This window comes from Acipenser ruthenus, chromosome 20 (assembly GCF_902713425.1).
Source record: "Acipenser ruthenus chromosome 20, fAciRut3.2 maternal haplotype, whole genome shotgun sequence".
NCBI lineage: Eukaryota > Metazoa > Chordata > Actinopteri > Acipenseriformes > Acipenseridae > Acipenser > Acipenser ruthenus.
Window position 1 is genome coordinate 15,637,144 of NC_081208.1, and position 14,017 is coordinate 15,651,160.

The 14,017-nt window shown below is 40.4% G+C and overlaps 1 long non-coding RNA gene across 1 annotated transcript; it reads left to right on the forward strand.

Moving 5' to 3' along the window:
• The first annotated feature begins 1,239 nt into the window (after window positions 1-1,239).
• LOC131698926 (uncharacterized) lies at window positions 1,240-5,913 on the forward strand. The gene is made up of 3 exons (XR_009307938.1): window positions 1,240-1,385; window positions 2,974-3,086; window positions 3,814-5,913. It is a non-coding gene; the product is annotated as an uncharacterized LOC131698926 (long non-coding RNA).
• The last annotated feature ends 8,104 nt before the right edge of the window (window positions 5,914-14,017 follow it).

The following is a 14,017-nucleotide window of genomic DNA, read 5'->3' on the forward strand; positions in this document are numbered from 1 at the left end:
TTCTCTGCCCAAATTAGGAGCATAAATATTACAAAGATCAATAAAATCCTGTGACAGAAATATAATGAATCTTGGTGGTAAATCTCCCTCCCGACCTGTGAGGGCGCTAAGCAGCGAGGACAGAGTTCCTCTGATGGGCTGGCCTGACAGTTCATTCCCGGGTCGGGAAGTCGGCCAGTCTGGAAGAAGGCGAGACTCCATTGCAAGAACCCGGAAGAGAAACAATGTAGCAGCCACTGATTGTAAAGGCAGCTGCATTCGTTTACCAAGGGGTCATGCGTGACAGCATATAAGGGGGACGGAGAATCGTAATCAGTTCCTTCGTTTTTGGTTATTAAGAAGTGAGCTGGAAGGACCTGTGTTTTGGTGAAAATTGTGAGTGTTTGTCTTGTTCTGACTATTTGTTTGTTTGTATTCACTAGACAGCTAACACGTTCCAGAGCTGTCGCCAGAAGCCAGCACAAACCCGGAACAGCACTGCACTCGTATCACTATAAACTGTATTTGCACCACTAGCACTAATTCACGCACTAACAGACTTGTGTATGTGTTTTGTGTGGGTGTACAATAAAAACAGGACTATCATTTGTGGGGCAAACCTGGGGATTATGAATTAAGTAATACACACCGCTGTATTACTTACCTTCATTATTGTTTACTGTTTGTTTCGCTGTCAGGCACTGGACAAAAACAAATAAAACAAACCTTTGCACCTGGATTACAATTGTCTGTCTGTTCTTTAACCTGCACCTGTTAACCACTTTGCCACAGACTGGTACAGACCAAGCTTATCCAGATTAAAAATACCAGGGAGTTTGTCCACACTGTCCCTTGAGACCTTTCCTCTCTCCAGTGCAGTGCTACTCAACTCTGACCCTCGACGTCCATTCCAGTCCAGGTCTTTATTCCAAGCAGTCTGCCAGAAAGCATAACTAATGAGCTCAGCAAAACAGACTTGAGATCATTAGAAACATGTGCTGGTAATGTGTGTTGTAATTGTACATGATGATACTGCAATAAGAAGGATTTGACACTTTTTAAAATGCAATTAGAAGTGCATTTGCAATGTGTAACATGATCCAGCTGTAACTGGATTTTGTGTGAGGCTGCCAGCCCCCCTGAACCCCTACCCCCTGGGACCCCCTTGTGAATAAGATGCATCTCACAGGTTACATCCTGGAGAGCTAAAGGGATGAATACATTAATGCATGCATGTTCTTTCTCATTCTACAGACAGCAACTGTAATCTGTGTCCAGAGAAGTGGATGCAGTTCAATGGAAAGTGCTACTACTTCTCAACTGATAATATGAACTGGAACTCCAGCCGTGATAACTGCACATCAATGGGGGGGCACCTGGTGATTATAGAGAGTGAGGCAGAGCAGGTACAGAATAGCAATCAACTTCACAAAAATCCTAATGGAGCTGCACAGTCTGACATCACAGTGTGTAGGAACAATTCAGTAATTGATAATTCAGAGTTTATCTGGGTTGATTAGTTCTCTTATTAATAATATTTAATTGACGTGTTACAAAGATCGAGGATTTACTATGAACACACATTCACGCGCTAGACACAAGGAATGTTTAATCAATAGTAGTATTTTGTTAAGTACACAAATATTAAACAGAAATCAGAAAAGTCAGAAAGTAAATCTCTTAGTCTCTAAGAACAAAACACAAGTCAAAAGCTTTCACTGCATTCATGCGGCTAGCAGGGCAATTGAAATATGACACCGCCTATCTCCTCACACACAGGGCAGCAACCTCATCAGCCCAAGCAAGCTGTGACGTAGCTAGTAACTTGCTCACACACATACACGCCCACACACACACACATAATGGTATATAGATTAAAGATATGGCAAGTTTACTTTTAAAGAAATTCTTCATACAACAATATGAGGTAGATTACTTATAGTTACTTCATAAAGTTTCACTAAAAGTTATTTCACATGCAAAGTGTGTAAATTAAATTAATCACAGCTCAATTCTTTGTGAATGTGTTACAATTAATTTAGTTCCATGAAAGGAAAATGCAACTGGAATTATACTCAATGGTTCCTTGAAGCTTAGACTTTTGGTCCGCTGGTTTGGTAACTCAAATCTGTTGAAGTGTCCAGTACAAAAACTCTCCTCTCAGCAACAAAGTCTTCAATCCCACATTGGATCAAACTCGGCAAGAAAGCTTTCAATTCTCGATAGAATCAACAAACAGCTGCAGCAAAATCTTCAGTCCTCGGTATAGGATCCACAACAGCTCCCATCCGCTCTGTCCTCTTCACTGAATCTTTTAGCTGCGCAGGTAGCAGGGCACAGTTTCTTTTGGATACTGTGGTTGTAAGTGTACAGCAGACCCAGACTGGTTTGCCTGATAACAGATTTGTCTTTTGTCTGCTTCCTTTCATCCAACAGCTTGTTGTTGCAGTTGGGACTTGTTGACTTCTATATTTTATGTCTTCCTTGCACCAAACCGCTTGTGTTTGCAGTTTTGCGGTCTCTTCACTGTCCTTTCAGCCTCCCCCAGTCCAGGTGCCCCCCTCCTAGCCCTGGTCATCTTCAGTTCAGTATTCCTGCCAGGAACCAAGGGGCCCTTTTCTTAAGACACAGCAGTTTCATTAATTAGTCCAGTTGTATCATTAATACACATTCAGGTATTAATATCATATTCAGGGAATCTGTCCCACAAGTGTCACAGGCATTGCTGCTAACTGGTCCAGCACAAATTACTAAAATTAATCTACCGTATTCATTTTTATATATGGATAGGTGGAAGATCAACAAATTCCTTTGCTACTGTATGTATGTATATATATATAGAGGGAAAGAGATTTCAAAAACAGCAAACAGTTCTCTATCCAAGAAGAATCAGGATCTAACAGGGTACTCATCAATCACTAGAAATACTCCATGAAGAATATATACAGACAGGGTTAACACTGCTGAAGAGTCAAAGGTGTGTTTTGTGTTTAGGATTTCTTATCGAACCAGACCGGCAGTAAGGAATACTGGATTGGACTGAATGATCAGGCTATAGAAGGACAGTGGCGCTGGATGGACAACACAACTCTAAATCCTAAAGAAACGTGAGTCATTCTCTTTCTGAAATCATTCAGGAAGGTCTACTGTAAAACAGTAAATGACCTACCTTGCAGATAGTATAGCCTAAAGTTTACATAAACTGTAAATAAACTAATTGCAGTCAGTATGCTATCTCTGAGGCTTAAAGTAGTGAAAATGTCTTGCTCACAAACATGTCATGTTTTACAGTATTTTAATGATCTACTCTGTATTAATCCTGCTGGGGCTTTCCCCTCAAAGCGATTTATAGGCTTGTTTATTAATACAGTGAAATGAGGTCCATATATGTTTTAGATCCGCCACTGTTTAGCTCATTAAAATAGCCCCCTTCGGTTATTACATCCAAGGATGTGCTTCATATCATCTCATTATCTCATGCCACACTCAGCCTTTTAATGCACAAACTGCAATGCAAAGACCATACGCGACTTCAACTTTAAAAAGTGAAATGGCCAGTCCTCCTAAAGCGTGCCTGTCTCGTGAGGATTGTTCAGTGCAAACTGCTGGGGTTACATTCTGAGCTCATTAGTTGTCCCTTATTGGGCTTGTAAAGCACTTAATCCTAGGAAAAGTGATGAAGAAAACGATACCTGGAACTGGAGTCCAATTCATGTGTGTTTCATGCAAAAGTATTTTGAAACTTTACATTTTCATGCAATTAGTAACCGATATAACGATATTGCATTTTTAAAGCAAGCTTTAATCACACTTTGTGTTCATTTAATATTTCAGATACTGGGGCAAAAGGGAGGATGGTGTAGAACCCGACAATTATACTGGAGAAGATCCACTGGGGGAAGACTGTGTTCATTTTGCTAAGTATAAAAATGTCACACTCGGCTGGTACGATGCTTCCTGTACTAAGAGTTCAAATCAAAGGATTTGTGAAACAGTGGCAGCGATTATAAAACCATGATATCTGTAATCCCTCCCTCCCTCAAAACAACTGTAACATCTAATGCTTTTAATCATTTTAATATTCTTGTAATAATAATTGAATTGAACTGTTTCTTGCTGAGAACTGAACTTTTTGATGGATGTAATGTCTGAGCGCTTTCAAGAGAGGTAGCACCTGTTCTTGTAAAATAAAGGAGTTACTGACTGCTTGCCCAGTCCAGATAATCCTGAACATATTCAAGGTAATGTTGATCTAATAGGCATCTTGGTTATCCTTTAGTTATTTTTTTTTTATTTTCACGCAGTGTTTTTATATGTATTAAATTAGAATTGACTTTATGATTTTTATTTCTATAAACATCTGCTTCATTTATTATTGGTTTAAGTTTGATCTGATTTGATTGCACTCGCTGACGCTTGTGTTTCCTTTTTTTCGGTTGTTTCGGTTCTGCGTTTCCCCCTCCCCGAGTGCATTGATTGGCCAGCAAGAATGACTTCTGTCTCCAGCCCTAGTTGTCATAGCGAACCAAAGCCAAGTGATGTCATTGGCTGGTTTACAACCTGCTCCTCCAGTGGTCTGTCCTTTCTAATTTCACCACGGCGTTTAAATAATAATAATAATAATAATAATAATAATAATAATAATAATAATAATAATAATAATAAACTTTATTTTGTATAACGCCCTTAAAAGCAATCATCTCAGAGCGCTTCACAATTAATAGTACAGCAATAAATAAACAGATTATACATAAAACAAAGCACAAGGAAATAAAACAATCATAACAATCATACAAACGCCTTTCTAAAAAAGGAAGTCTTTAAATTAGCTTTAAAACACTCAAAGAAGCCGAGTCCCTGATCTCTAGTGGAATAGAGTTCCATAATTTGGGGCATAGCAACAGAAGGCGCAGGCGAGCAGAAGGGATACACAACAAATAGTGTGAGATCAGCAGAGCGGAGGTTGCGAGTGGGAGGGTAAAAAGATCAAAGATCTGACAGATAAGTCAGAGCTAGCCCATGAAGAGACTTATATGTCAGCATTAAAATTTTAAAATAAATTCTAAACCTGATAGGCTGCCAGTGCAAGGCCTCCAAGACAGGAGTGATGTAAGCTCTTGTCCTGTGATTGCTGTAAAGTGGAGTGGAAAGGGGTCCCCTTGACCCGAGGTAAACTACCAGACCGGACCAGACCAGACCAGACCAGACCAGAGCAGAGATTTTAATAGCGTGACACTTTGGTGTTCTTAAGGAGAAGCACAGTTACTACCGACCGGAATAAGAGACCTGTTGGAAGGTGTTCAGAGGGTGTTTGGTGCGGTGAGTTTTTCGAGTGACACGTTTTGGACGTTATGTAAATTTTATTTCATATTTGCTATTCGCTTTTAGCTGTGTAAAGAAAATCTCTGCTTGTACTGGGTCGAGAGTTTACCTCTGTTACAGTTTTAGTGCATTGTAATTTGTGATTGGTGTGTATGCTGCTGCTTATTGTTTTACTATATTGTATGTATTTGTATTAAGATATTTGGGTTTGTCTCTGTTTTTTTTAAGGGGACACTGGGTTACATAACTTGCTGTATTGTATTAAATTATCATTATTTTTTTTTAATCCTCCCCAGATGTGCAGATACTGTAGTTGTGGGTAATTAGTATTGATTTTGCTTGTCTGTAGTGGTTATAGATTTGTTTATTTGCACAGAAGGTATTTGGAGTTTTCACTGCTGTTTGAAATTGTTTGTATATTTATGTTATTTCTATTTAATTATATGTTTCTTTTGCTTTATGACTGCGCTTTTGGGATTTGATATGACTGTAAATTGACTGCAATTTAAGATTTAAGGCAAAATCTAGCAATAGCCTGGTGAGAACCATTTGTGTTAATGTGCTCTCGTATCTATTTTATCCTTGTGTGTGTAATAAACTTGCTGAACGTGATACCTGCCTTGTTTCTCTTCATCTCTCACTGCCTCTCTCCTGAATTAAAGAACCTTGTTTTAATTGAAATTCGTTTTTATTGGTGGTGTTGTGCGCCCCTCCTCGATTAGCAAGCAGGGCCTTACAGCTCAGCCCTCTTACCACTCTTTTTGGCGAGTGAATCTCAATTTTGTTTTAAATAACTATTTCTGGGGGTGCAATTCCCTCAGTGGTGTAATCAGCTGTAACAATATCTATGCTATTTCTGTAGTACTAGCCTTATGATTTAAGGGGTGTTACATTCATATTAGAGAAATGTGAATCCAGAGAGATAATTGAAAGGAGCGCAACCTGCTGCTGCTGCTTCTCAGACAATTCATCACTTTAGTGAGATAGTGCCTGAGAAGGATGCAAATAAGACAGAAAGTAAGGGAGATGAAAAGGTGGGTTAGCGAGCAAGACTGAGACACAGACTTGGAGGATAAAACACAGAGCCAGCTGATCTTCCCCGAAGCGACCTACTGTTGAAGGACAGACGCCTGTCGCCTGTGCTCCCTCTAGAATCTGGGTAATATCCATGTTCAGTGTTATACTTGCTGCTTATATAATTGAATGCATTTCTATAGAGACTCATAATAAAGTGTTGTGATTCAGACACACCTTCGTTGTTGTGCTTTCCTCCTTCTCCTACACCTTCAGCACCTATTCTGACATCATTAAAAGGTACAGGCACCCTTGCCGCCCCACAGTTTTGCACAACTGAATGCAAAAGGCTGATTTTTCAAAACTAGTCTAACATTAAACAGTTTTCAAAGCAAGTCCAAGTCCTGTTTAAGTTAGACTGGGCAACCTTCAAGCCCTGGTCATTGTAAGGTGTGAGTCCTCTTATTAACAAAAGAGAATTACTTTCAAAACCACAATGTAATTAATGGTATTGCTGATCAAACAAACCAGCAGCAGTGTCCAGGGACATCCTGGTTTAATGAACAGTGTGGCTCTGAGTGAAGGACAAAGGCAGATTCTCTCACACTTAGATCCGGAGTAATGTCTTGGCTTCGCCCTTGCACTCACGTATGGATATTAAATCATTCATATATTTAATGCTATTGTAGATTCTCAATCTCAAAAAGACAAATCTGCTGCTATATGTAATGAATTAGGACCCCCTTTCTATTTCGTAACAAGGGCTGTGTATTGGAAAAAGACATCCCATCTAGTTCAACACTGCTTGCTGTTGCCTACATGTTGTTAATGTTGCAGTATGTGCGTTTACTGCAGTTGTAGTATAAATCTATAAGTTTATGCATGTTTTATATGTGGTAAAAAAAAAAAAAACAATCACATAAAAATAATAAGCCTGTGATACTGTGTTTATTTAAAAAAAAAAAAAAAAAAAATCTGAAAACCTGCTGAACACTAACCTTGCAAAATATAATTGAACAAACTTTGATGACTCCCCAGCTTTGAGAAATCAGCCTGTTTGCAGAGAGGGAGGCGTGTGGGCGCCAGTCTGTGAAACTGCAACACAGTGGATAACGCGAGGCTTTTAGTTTTCAATCCATTTTTGTCTTCCCTTTTTTGCTATTTTATGTATTGTGTTATGCATGTGGATTATGGGCTTGGTTTTTAGTAAATGTCCACTCTATTTCAAGAGTATAAATCTGCTTTGTAAATGTCTCTCTTTCCCCCGTGAATGTGTTTTTGCAGAGCTTTATTTACAGATAGTTCATCAAGAATGAGTTTCCAAGCTTTAAAATCAGTCCCAATGTTTGTATATATTTGAGTGTTAAGGACATTTAAATACATCTTAAATATGAAAAAGATCCGGCAAAGTAAACCATTGCATCAATGAGATCTGAAATAAATCACCCCTCCATGCCACTGTACAGAAGAGTGTTTCTCTCCTGTGTTTAGAAGGGAGTTTGTCTCAAATGACCCTGGCCAGTCTCCTGGTGCCTCTTGACCCTGTATCTGCTGCTGTCCCCCTGGGACACCTTTGGAAATGAGCTCCTGAAACTCAAGCAGCCTCAGGGTTTGGGTTCCCGGTTCGTTGTTGTTGTTTCCTGGTGAGACCGCTACTAGGCCAGGGGCTGGGAGATTATTATAGGCTGGACTGTCAATATTTTAATTGTGTATTTAGTAAAGTATATACCTTTTTACCAAGTACTGCATTGTGTGTGGTTGTGTATGGTGGGTCGGTGCTGGGTTACACTGGGATCCTTGGAGCAGTGGTCAAGTGGACATCCCGACGTTGTGGTCATGGAGCCACTGTTCTGAAGGTAGAAGAATCTGGGGCAGCTGACAGATACGATTTTGTCACGGAGGTCATGAATTTGAAATGGATGTAAAACGCATTTGGTTTGGCATTTCCCTTAAAAAATGCAGTACGTCATGTAGTGGAAATACAAATATGCGAGTATCTGTTTGGTTGTGTATGCACACAGCATTTATGTGTAGCTATGTAGGTCAGCGAATGAGATTTGTATTTTGTCGCTGAGCGAGCATGTAAATGAACACAGATTGTATGTTTACAAGGGGTTATTTTTTCTTGTGCGACACCCACAATCAAACCTGACCTAGAGAATCACAGAACACAGCTGTGTAGCGAGTATGAAGGCAGAATCTCAAAGCGTTTTTATTACCTGGGAACCAAAAAGTCACCTGACACCAATGTGGCAGCCATCTTAGGTCACAGGTCAAAGTGGCTGCACAGTTTCCACAAAACTGGAAATATGAAGTTGCAGCTGCAATGGTGTATGAGATATTAGCTGTAGTAGTGCAGCGACGACTGGTTCACTAACTCATACTATAATTAGGGCTTCTGATTTTCGGTTTTAAACGATAAAACACCCCGATACAAAAAAAAAAATGAAATCAGTGGATAGCCAATAAGGAAAACACCAGAAAAACTGCAAATGGTTAATCAATTCACGTTAACTTTACCCTTTTCCCATTAAAAAATAAAACCTATTACAAAAATAATAATAAATGCATTTCTCAGTGCTGCTGGGCAATGTCCCGCCTTCCTGACTTGTATCTATCATTGATTCGTTCTGAATACTTTGAACCCGCCCCAACTACTGAGTGACAGCACATTCCTACATTTCTATTGGAGACTCAGCGCAAGAGATTTAAAACGAGATTACAATCATGATGGAGGCTTGTTAGCGGGATTTAAAGCTGTATTATAGTTAAGATACGGAGGATTTAAAACAGAATTGTGGTGAAATATACAAAAATGCCGACACACAAAAACCCCAGAAGAATGTGCTCGTGACCAGAGGGATTTTGTTGTGGAAGACAGCAAAATAAAAGAAGGTACCACTTAAGTGTGCAGGGGCAGCAGTGTGGAGTAGTGGTTAGGGGTCTGGACGCTTGACCAGAGGGTCGTGGGTTCAATCCCAGGTAGGGGACACTGCTGCTGTACCCTTGAGCAAGGTACTTTACCTAGATTGCTCCAGTAAAAACCCAACTCTATAAATGGGTAATTGTATGTAAAATAGTGTAAAAAATAATGCAATTGTATGTAAAAATAATGTGATATCTTGTAACAATTGTAAGTCGCCCTGGATAAGGACGTCTGCTAAGAAATAAATAATAATAAAAAGTCGAGTCAATACTATACAAATTTGACAGAAATAACAAAAAAACAAAATGCTCAAGCATTTTGGAAAGTAACTGAAAACACTAATTTCATACAATATAACAAAAAATGAAAGCCCCCCTCCAAAAAACAAACAAAATGATTTACATAAAACTCATAAAAATAGCTGAAAATAAGCACCAAAAAATATGATTAATAAAACCCGAAAAACAGAAGCCCTACATATAATACAGGCTGCCCTTACAGGGATGCTTCAAAAGATACTAAATCACAGAGGGGTACAGCTGATAGAAATGAAACTCAGACCCAGGAAAAAAAAAAAAAAAAAAACATTCCAGATGTTTTAAAAGAAGTAGTAGTATCGGTGCTGAATTTGACAATTTTGCTGTTTTTTTGTAGCTTCTTCTTTACAGAAATAACTTCTGACACGGGTTGTTGATTTTGGGAAACTGTGTTCATTACATTATAATTAAGAATACAGGAAGACTACATCGCCACTGAGATTCAAATAGCTGCTCTAGATCTTGTAGGTTCTTCCTGTGTTCACTTCATGCTGGTCTCCCTCCATTCTGCTACAATCTTACAACAATCTAACAAGATGTCTGGTGAAGTTCTCTACTCCAGTGTCAAGTTCACTCGGAAACCAGGCGACCAAGCAGCTGCTAAACTGTGTGCAGGTGAGCATTGTCTCTGTAAACTTGGTGCTTTATTACATGAAGAACGGGCTCCCTTTAAAATTGTTGCGTACAGTTTTCTGTGCTTTGCTGACACACTTGACTGGGTCTCAGACTCCGCTGTGTAACTCTTTTTGCCAGTTTGCAGTGGTAAAGTGCTGCTTTGCTGTAACCAGACTCGGGTTTCTAGTGTTAAATTTAGAAATACCAATAGAGCTGATACCTTTTATTGGACTAACTAAACAATAATTGATCACAAGCTTTCAAGACCTCAGCGTTGTCTTCTTCAAGTGTAAGTAGGATAGAGAGATTGATGTTTTTCCTACTATCACATCTTCTCTTTGTCCATCAGCTCTAGACTAATAAGGCTACCATTTCATCTATCAACGAAATACCTAATGAAACTTCATTTCTTCAATGTTTTTCTGCTCAACAAAGTTTAACCCCGGCACGCAACCACCATGCAACCCCTGCACGCACACACCACCATGCAACCCCTGCACGCACACACCACCATGCAACCCCTGCACACACACACCACCATGCAACCCCTGCACGCACACACCACCATGCAACCCCTACATGCACACACTAATATGCAACCCCTGCATGCACACACCACCCTGCAACCCCTACACGCACACACCACCATGCAACCCCTGCACGCACACACCACCATGCAACCCCTGCACGCACACACCACCATGCAACCCCTGCACGCACACACCACCATGCAACCCCTGCACGCACACACCACCATGCAACCCCTGCACGCACACACCACCATGCAATCCCTGCACGCACACACCACCATGCAACCCCTGCACGCATACACCCACCGTAGCAATTCTTTGCAAAATATATTTTCAGGTATTAAGCCCAATTCATGTCTATGGCAGTGTTAAAAAACACATTTTCAGTCATATCTCTCGAACCAGAGCACCTACAAAGTGATATAGACTCGGCAGCACCCCAAACCACCCCCTAAAATGGTGTGGTGGTTCACGCAAAAACTCATGTCATGACGAAAAAATTCACTTTGCCAAGCCGTCCTGGCATCTGAACCATGAAAATGGTTACTCCTGCAAAAAAAAAAATCAAGTTCCTAACCCCCACAGAACCCGAGATACGCCCTGTCAAAAATGTCCAAAAACTAGCCTTTTCATGGTCATATCTCCATGACCACGGGGCCTAGAAACTGGGCTGAACTTCCTAGGGTCATCTCTGGAGGCCCTCTTTCACAGGGAGCCACCCGTTTTCAAATGCTACATTTTCAACAAATTTACACATTTTCAGCATGATGACATGTCAAGGTTGCATTTCCAATAGCTTTTGAGCTCCAGGTTGGCATAAAAAAGTCTAAACTGGTGTCCTTTCTAGCTGGGGACACGTCGCTTGGAGGGATCGACAGGGGCCCTGAGGTGGACCTCGGTACCGATTTTCAAGTCTCAGGGACCCCCGGAACCAGAGATATAGCACCCTAAAAAATGTCTATGGGAAATCCCATTATAAAACCCCTGTGGGGCAACGCCCACCATCTGGTGGTGGGATGGTGTATGAACCCGTGGCCGATGTCTTTCTTTAGCTAAGACTCTTGTGCATGCAAAGAGTGCCATTCTGAGTTCGTTGGCCCAGGGGTCGTGGAGATACGGGTACGATAAGAGACCACCCCCTTCCCTATGGCAAATCCCATTATAAAAACACCATCGGGGTAAGGCTCGGCCAATGGCGGTCGTGGGTCGTACAAACTCGAAGGAGCCCATTTTCTTTAGCTAAGACTGTTGTGCATCTAAAGAGAGTACTAGCGAGTTTGTTGGCCCAGGATTTGTGGACTCATGGGGTACGACAGTAGGACCCCCCCCCCCCCCCCCCGACCACGATTTCCCATAACAAAATACATAGAAAAAATGTCCATTATATATAAGACCTGAAATGTGCACATTTTGTAGTGTATTTATGCAACAGAAGCACCAATTTAAGTCCATTCCAAGTGTTTTGTGATCACATTATCAGCTTGAGTGTATAGGAGCATAGTTTTGCACCAAAAGCGTGCTGAGGCGAAAAAAAGCACTATATACCTGTGAGGCGTGTGAGTAATAATGGATTGTCCAGACAGTAATTTACTTGTAACCAAAATAAATTTTAATATTATTTGTTACACGATAAAATAAATAAATAAATAAAAAATGGCGTGAGGGAGGGGGTGCTGGAATAATGATAAAAAGAAGGGTACGGAAACTCCTTATTCCTCTTCACAAAATCCCTGGACTTAAAAAGGGATAAAACAGAAAAAGGAAAAGGTTAATGAATTTTCTGCTCTGTGATAGCAAACAAACAATTACCACCAGCCAATGCTTCCTCTCTCCCTCCGACCCATTCACCCCGCATATGCTTTTTAGGACCAACCCCGACCACAGTAGCACGTTCCCTTTAGTATGCAAAGCCACGCCCTGTAGTCAGTGGAACACCAATCCCCAACTGACAAGTGTCCTTACAACTCACCTGACTCCAGTGGCTGGAATTTACATACTCGCACTTCCGCCCCGCACCAAGGTGCCGACCCTCATAAAGATGACTTTTGTAATGGTCACGAGACCTTGGTAAGGAAAGTCCCGAGTTGGTTTGCTGCCTTCTACTGTCGGGAGGCTGAATTACAGACCGAAACCCCTTTGACTCATCACAATACCCTATTCTTTAAAATATCACTTTGCAGTGCAAATTTGAGGAACGCAACCACTTAGCAACTTGCAAATTGGTACTGCAATTTAAAGGCCTGTAGTATCAGACTGGTAGTCCCTAACTGATTCAAGTGTTTTTGGAATGATTCTTGCAAAGACTGATTTATAAGAAAAAAGAGAGATTGACAAACAGCATTTTGCTTTATATGCAGAAACGGGCAACTACAAGAGGGTGTCAAACAAGCTGTGAATGTCCTAGGAGGCTACAGAGTACCTCTGGATATGAATCCAGATGCTTGCAGTAACTGTTCTTAGATGTCCAAAACCACTGTATCGCTGTATAACTGTATACCCTATAAATATCACTCCTCATATGTATTTGAGGAACACAACCAATTACAAACTTCATTTGAATTGCTGTGCTATCAGAATATCAGTGTATAACTTTGCTGGGTATTGCAGTGTATGCTGGGTATCAAAAGGCCTTCACTTTTACAAAAGGATGTCAAAATTTAAAAAAGGCTGTCAAAGTTACAAAAAAATAGGTGTGCTCCTAACCCAATACTTGTCTTTTTAATTCTGTGCATCCAAATACTTGTAGTTAAAAGTTTTAAGAATTAAGCCTACTGTATGTTGTTCTGTCCTAAACCAGCAGTTTGTCACCCAAATTTATTAAATAAACAGGGGGGGTGGTCATCAGATTATTCTCCATTTTATTGTAAATGAGGTACCGTTCAGTTGAGCGAAAATTGTAAAGGGGTACTCGAGCTGAAACCTCCAGATAGAAGGGGTACAGTTTCAAAAAAAGGTTGCAAACTCCTGACCTACAGTATAAACTATCAGGAATAGATAAGGGAAATGTTGACTAATACAATACAATTGGATTTATTTGAAGTTGTTGAAGGGCACTGGTCTCTTAAGCCCAGAAGTTCTGATAAACCCCTACGCATCACTATATATTGATGGACATTACATAAGCAAATGAGATGTCCTTTTTTTTGGTATACCATGTTCCTAAATGTTTTCTGGGGAGAGTAAAAAATACACTAACTTTGATTCATGTACTAAGGGTTACTCTTAAATGAATTAGCGGTCCAATTTATGGTAAACTGTGCATGCATGACTTAGAAACTCGGCTGTCAGCTAAGCAGAATATCTAAAAAACTGGC